This window comes from Aegilops tauschii, chromosome 6 (assembly GCF_002575655.3).
Source record: "Aegilops tauschii subsp. strangulata cultivar AL8/78 chromosome 6, Aet v6.0, whole genome shotgun sequence".
NCBI classification, from domain to species: Eukaryota; Viridiplantae; Streptophyta; class Magnoliopsida; order Poales; family Poaceae; genus Aegilops; species Aegilops tauschii.
Genome location: NC_053040.3, coordinates 352124944 through 352131281, shown reverse-complemented (window position 1 = coordinate 352131281; position 6338 = coordinate 352124944). Strand labels below are relative to the sequence as shown.

General features: G+C 41.6%; 1 long non-coding RNA gene across 1 annotated transcript; it reads left to right on the top strand.

Annotated features, from left to right (window-relative positions):
* Positions 1-567: 567 nt before the first annotated feature.
* Positions 568-2055, top strand: LOC120965867 (uncharacterized). The gene is made up of 2 exons (XR_005758862.2): positions 568-787; positions 913-2055. It is a non-coding gene; the product is annotated as an uncharacterized lncRNA (long non-coding RNA).
* Positions 2056-6338: the final 4283 nt, after the last annotated feature.

The window sequence follows — 6338 nt, the reverse complement described above, 5'->3', positions numbered from 1 at the left end:
AAGAAAATAATTCCGGTTGCTTGTTTGACCATCACTAATTAATGCGTACACATCTAGTAGTAAATAAGAACTGAAAGGCGCTAATTAGATACTAAAAACTAGACATGATGCATAATGATTCTACATTTCTAGATTAACTTATCAATGGTTGTACTTGTGTTGTCATGAATAGGATATAATCAATTCTGTTTACGGGAGAATTCTTATATTTCTTTTATGTAAGAATTTCTTCCTCAAACAAATAATGTGGTCTTCATTATTCTGATGCAACCACAAAGTGTACATGATATCAAAGGTTTTATTATGTGCATCACTGAATATTAATCCTTTTGATGGAATTAAGTCAACTATGTGATCTTTATTTAGGATATTTAATTATCATCACTGTATATCTTTTTATTAGAGATGATTTACAAATATTTGCATATCTATTAATTTGTGAATATAAAATAAGTAACCCATCTTGATGGGCCAGCCCGATTACCCACCCCTCGCCCCTGCGCGCACTATAAATAGCGACTCTCACAATCCTTCTTTAACCTAGAAGCCAACCACACCCTCCCCTCCCCCTTCATACCCGCCGCCACCTAGAATGACACCCTAAACTTGTTCTTACCTCTTGTTTCTATCACCACCAAACATCTATTTGTCATCCTCGCGGTGGAACCAGCCCACCACCAATCCCACTCCAGTCCTTGTTTTCTTTGAATTTGGTCAATTTCCCACCATCTCTTCCAGAAAGGAAGAAGAGGTCTTCATCGGACATAGATCGTAACCAATTCCAGAGGTACGAACACCCTGTTCAATATATGAGAAGTTTTATTAGTTCCCTCAAATTTAGATTATTATGATTGAAGTAGATTCCATTGTATACCTAATTTGACCTATTAAATTGTTCAAAAACATATGCAGCGCCTTGATCAGACGTAAGTGCACTACCTATTTTTGGTATCTCCGTAGATCATGGACATTTTGCACTCCCATGCCAGCACAAAATGGAGAGACTGGGCCAAACTATGTACAGATCTCGTGGAGGAAATCTCCAATCGGCTACTCACCTTTGACATTGCAGACTACATCCGCTTTCGGGCAACTTGCAAGCCATGGCGTGACTTCACTGATGACCCCCACACATGTGATGGGATGGATATCCGCTTTCGCCCACGCAATTGATCACGCTCGCTCACTGTGCATCCCCATCACGCCGCACCCTTCTCAATGTCACCACCGGTGCCTGTACCAACATTGACTTCCCGGATCTGGACACCCACCATCACCTCGGCACCGCCGATGGCCTCCTTGTTCTTGGCCATAAGCTCAATAATACCATTCGTCTTCTCCACCCATTCACTCGTAAGATCATCGAGTTCCCTTCACGCTGCGCACCATCCACATCGAATAGGCGCCTCCGAGTGAACTTATCTGCCATCAACGGTGCCGGCATAGATGACTCGACTGTTCCCAGTACGCTCGTTATTAGCCTCAGAAATGGTTTGCATCAAGTTATTTGTGCCAAGCCTAGTGATGAGCTTTGGGCTTTTGTGCAAGCTATCGACCAACGCTCGGCTAGCTCTGTTGAGAAGGTTAGAGGCCACTCGCCGGTGACCTTTGGAGGGCGATGCTACTTCACGACATGGGACGGCATAATAATGACATTGGATTTGAGCCCGGGCGTAGAACCACGTATGGTTTGCCTCCTAGATAATGACCCACGGTTGGTGAACAGTCATGAAACAATAATTTACTCCTATCTTGTCAGGTCCCATGATCGAATGCTCATGGTGCGGTACCTATTCGGTATGAACCTTCTCCAGAAAGGTGGATACAATGAAGAGGATATATTCATGTGGCAGGATTGCCCATCCCGTATGGAGGTGCTTGAGGTAGACCTCCCTAGGAGGAGATTGGTGACACAACATGGAATTGGCAGCCGTTGTGCGGCATTCGTTGGCGCCTCTTACATAGTCATGGTATCCACTGAGAAATTCCCTCGAATAATTTCCAATGCGCTGTACCTGAACTATTCAATGCAAGGAGTATTTCGTCATTTTGCTACCTACTGCTTTGAAGATCAGACAGCTATATCTGCAAGAGACTTTCAAGATCGTCGATTTGGCAAAAACTCTCCTTGTGCTTGCCATTGGGAGGTTGAAGATTATCTTATGTGTGATGTTGAGAAGGGATACCGTATGTAAGGTCATAAATTCACTAGTTGTGGCATTTATGGGCAATTCATTTGCTTCAAAACTAAAATGTTTTTTCTGCTATGTAAAATTTCATCTTAAATGTTGTTGCATCAATAAATAATGGGAAACTCCCTCTATCAAATGTTAAACCTATTGTATATGGAACCTTCCAATTTCCTAGTCGCTTGAGAAATAGGTCATTTATTAGAAACTTTTTTCTCCTGAAAAGATCATTTGAATAATCTGCTTCACAGGAATATTCTTGGCGATCAAGCCATATCTTACCATCGTGATTTAGATATTAAATCGATGACCATATGTCACATCCCAAAATTTTAAAATTAGGATATGAACATATAATACATATGCATGCCATGTTTTTACTGCATTTTTGATCTTTAGAAGTTAATCCAGTTATTTAAGGAACCCTAATTTATTATGGGATTTTTTAAATATTTCATATTAAGTCCATTTACATAAGATGGTTCCTAAAACATGCATTGGGGCTGCAAATATATTTCCTATGATCTATAATAGCCCCAATATTTTCACGTTCATTTCTGGATTTTTAGGATTTGAATTTGGAAATATTTAAACCCAGTTTAAAATTCAGAACACGGATCAGAGAGAAAACAAAAAAAACAGTATTCACCATGCCGACGACATAGCCCAGTAGCACTTCCCAGCTGGCCGCCACAGCAATTTTGGCCCACGACGTACTCACCCAACTAGACCGGTACACACGACACGACCAAGTTGTAGGTGTCTGGTCTTCATAAGATCCAATGGTGGACAACATGCCTGATCCCCCGCAGCCACTGACATGTGGACTGATCCCATCATCAACAATCTTTTGCGATTTTGACGGCACATGTCCCTGTGCACGATCCCACACCTCGCATGATGCAGCGCACCAACAGCCATCCCGACACCATAGTTAAATAGCCCTCGGCGCCCTAGACTGGTCCTCCAGACCCTAGTCGCTCACTTCCACCAAGTTTCTTGCAAACCACCAACTTCCTCTGCCTCCATAGCTAACTCTGGCAAAATGACTCTGTTGAGCCCATGTAAATCCCTTGCCCACCCTTCTTTCCATCCCACCCACGCTCTCTAGCATAACATTCTAACAACCTGAGTGTGTCCAAGGCAACCCCAGAGCACGACTTCGACCACCTCGATGCACTTCAACCGCCATGATCTCCATTACATTGAGTTAAGGACGAGGTCAAGCTTCTGACATTATCCAATCATTCAACTGTGACATTGGACATCATGTTGACCCATCGACGTGACCATAGGACCACGACATCACTAACTCCAGTGAAACATGTACACTTCCTACGCTGAGCGCAACTATAGCCAGGAATTCTGGCGTACGTTGGCGAGCCCTCGCACCACTGTCACCATCGTGTCACCTCACTCTGGCAGGTATAGTGCATGCAACCCTGCCACCCCTCTCTATAGCACCATAACCATGCTCCACCTTAGCTGATGTTTTCTCCATGGAGAAACTCCATCTCGCCAAACCCTAGAGCCGACTTTGCTACACCAGGGCGTCCATCAAGCCAGATCGCACACCTACATTTTAATTCAACTGAACTGGTATGTTTAATTTAGAGTCATTCATTACCACTCGATCCGATGAAATTGATTGATCACCATTCTAATTTCTTTAAATTAAATGAAAACACTATTAATAATTTACTTTTGTAGAAAAGACCCTGCAACTTACAACCATCAGAACTTTTTATTTGTAAGTCCATGTTAGGTTATTATTAATACATATTGACCCTCATTAGATGCACTATTCGATGGTACCAATTCAAATTTGAGTGAAACTTGTTGTAAAATGGTCCTTTAGATGTTAATTTTCATACTCCAACATTTAAATTTAAGCCTAATCAAACTTCATATTCATAGCGCTGCCATTGTAAAGTTTCACGAATCCTCCCATGGCAGCCATTTTCTTCTATCATGGAAGAGGTTTTAGAACCAATTAAAATTGTTACTCCCTCTGTTCATTTTATAAGGCCTTTAGGACATTTCAAACACGGTGTAAAGTAGCCCATTTTCAGTTGTGTGAAACGACTTATAAAAGTGAACGGAGGGAGTATTTGAATTGATGGTAAATTTTGGAATATGAATTCAAATTTGTGAAATTTTTTATTTGTGTTCCAAAAGTTAACAAATGACCAATAAAACCTTACCACCAAAGTTTGAACTTTCAAGTTCAAAGTTATGTAAGTTAGAATTAAAACCTCATTTCAACCTAGTATTTAAATCACATGTCCAAATAAAATGAATATTTTTTGCAAATATAGTAAAATTTTGATCACTGTCTATTTGAACTTCTCAGACCAACCCTAACCAATCATTTTTGAATTATTTAAAATTTTCATTCAAACCTAGTTGAATCATAACTTCCAATCACAATTGAATTTCAACACAAATCCTTTTTTACATTCATTCAAATGTTGAGCCCAAACCATTCAAACCTTCTGAATTCAAGTGGGTCATTAAATTTGTTGAATTGTTTCAAATGTGAATAAACCCTTGTTTGACCTTAATTTAAAAAACTACATACCCAAATGCCATAATTTTCTTTTGCACATTGAATCATGTGTTGTCCCTTAACTAATATTTGGTTATTGTTCTTTTTTATGCAAGTTTTCCCTTTACATGAATTATTGGTTCTTATGTAAGTACTCTTTTAAGTACAGATCATTAGGAGTGCAAGCCCTACTATTGTGAAGAGTGTGCCTTTGACAACAGCAACCATGGCAAGTGGATCATTTTTACCATATCACCTTATTTTCATTACACTACAAAAAAAACACTTTCGTGATGATACGTGTTTGTCACAGTAGCTCACATTTTTTGTCATGCATGTACAGCCATGACGATTTTATGATAGAATCAAGATAGTCATACCTGTGCTGTCATAGAAGTGTTCCATGACAATACCAAAATTATCATCACCGAAGTGTTCACTTCCATGACAATAAATGGCGCGTCATGGAAGTGCTTATGTCAAGGGTAACCGACATGTGGCATCCACCATAACGGGTCGCCGTTAAGCTATTGGGTCTAGTTTTGGATCCGATAACCCGTTAACAGCAATGACCAATGGCGATTTTCCATGCGTAAAATTCTCATTGGCCGCAGGAAACATGTGTCACCTCGTCATTGGTCAGATAGGTGCCTATGATATGTCGACATGTGCGACAGCCTAACACTGGCCCATTTAGCTTACAAAGGCCGGCCCGTTTGACTTGGTCAAAAGCTAGCGGGCTGACCCATGAAATGCATGTTAACGGTCTGTTTGCATATAGCCCATTTTACGGCCCGGTAACTCATGGCCCGTCATGGCGTTCCCGATATCGGCCCAACATCATCATATGGGCATCCAGTATAGTACCAACCCGTTTCAGTTTTGGCTCATGTATGGCCCACAACCTCTTTCAGCCCATACGTGGCCTTTCATATCTTTGGGCCCTTTAATGGGCTGCGGTGACTCTAGCCCATAATAAATAGTAAATTTCTTTATGCCCAGTAACGGCCCATGATTCACATGGGCTGTTTCCAACCCGTGCTAGCTTTCGGCCTACTGACGGCCCACACATTCTTGGGCTCCTTTCCGGCCCGCGATTACTTCTGGCCCGTTACTGGCATGTTCCCCTAATGGGCCAATTTCGGCATGTGTTTAGAATAGGCCCGTTTGTGGCATGTTAACTCATTGTGCCATTTCCAGCCCGTCCTATATTCTGGCCCATTAACGACCCGTTATGCCTATGACAGAATTAAGCTTTTGCTGTCTTCCAGCCTGCTCACGGCCCATTACCGTGCTGACCTGCTACCAATTACGCCTGTTTACGTCCCATGTGGGCCCATTTATCCAACGGCCTGAGGCTCACTGATTCTATGACCCGTTGGATGCCCATTTATCTGACGGCCCGTAGGAGGTCTGATAACCCACAAGTATAGGGGATCGTCTGTAGCCTTCTTCGATAAATAAGAGTGTCGAACCCAACGAGGAGCTGAAGGTAGAACAAATATTCCCTCTCAAATTCTATCGACCACCGATACAACTCTACACACACTTGACATTTGCTTTACCTAAAATAAGTATGAAACTATTTTGCAAGAATAAAA